The sequence below is a fragment of the Microtus ochrogaster genome, chromosome X, assembly GCF_000317375.1.
Source record: "Microtus ochrogaster isolate Prairie Vole_2 chromosome X, MicOch1.0, whole genome shotgun sequence".
Taxonomy (NCBI): Eukaryota; Metazoa; Chordata; class Mammalia; order Rodentia; family Cricetidae; genus Microtus; species Microtus ochrogaster.
This window is the reverse complement of record NC_022026.1, coordinates 21,609,246-21,610,393: the sequence shown is the minus strand read 5'-3', so window position 1 is coordinate 21,610,393 and position 1,148 is coordinate 21,609,246.

Below are 1,148 nucleotides of genomic sequence, written 5' to 3'. Positions count from 1 at the left end.
ACATTACTAGTAGTATTATTGGTGTCATCCTTTGTATAACATAGCACAATTATAACACTTCCCCAATACCGTATCTTAGATAAATCAGAAAAGTTTCCTGGCTTACTTTTATGTGAATTTAATTATATCATGAAAATGTACTCTTTTAGCAACTTATGCATCTAGTTAATTGTTTTTCCTTTTTTTTTTCCTAAGACAGGGTTTCTCTGTGGTTTTGGAGCCTGTCCTTGAACTAGCTCTTGTAGACCAGGCTGGTCTCAAACTCACAGAGATCCACCTGCCTCTGCCTCCAAGTGCTGGGATTAAAGGTGTGTACCACCACTGCCCGGCTGTTTTTCCTTTTTTTGAGACAGGGTTTTTCTGTGTAACAGTCCAGGCTGCCCTGGAACTTGCTTTGTAGACCAGGTTGGCCTTGAACTCACAGAGATCCGCCTGCCTCTGCCTCCTGAGTGTTGAGACTAAAGGCGTGAGCCATCACCGCCTGATGTAGTTACAAATTTTATAACATTTATTTGTGTGTGAGTGCATGCAAATGCCAGGACATGCGTGTGGCAGTTAGAACCACGTACAAGAGCTGGCTCTCGCCTTCTTTTATATAGTCCTAGAGCTCCAACTCGGGTTGTGAGGCTGGGCAAGTACCTCTCCCCGCTGAGTCATCTTGCTGCCTCTAGTTAGTTTTGCATTGTACAGATGAATGGCATTCACTGTGGTATTTCCAGACACACACACTCTACGTTGGCCATGTCTGCTCTCCTTCTCATACTCATTTTCCAGGTCTACTAATCTCTTTTCTTCTAGGCCAGCTTCCCTCCCCACTCCTCCCTCCCTTCCTTTCCCTTTCCTAGTCTGTTTTTTACTTAAAATGATGATCTCTAGTTCAGCCATTTTTGCTGCAAATGACAGCTTTCTTTGTTTTCTTTTTCTAGACAAATCTTGTGCAGTCCAGGCTGAACTTGAACCTGTGTAGTTGAGGATGAATAGCTGAGCCACCTGCCAGCACCACATTTGTCACTGATCTTGTCAACCTCATGGCATTTAGAATCACCTAGAAGACATACTTCTGGGGGTGCTTTTAAGGGCATCTCTAGTAGATTAGCATTCTCTCTCTCTCTCTCTCTCTCTCTCTCTCTCTCTCTCTCTCTCTCTCT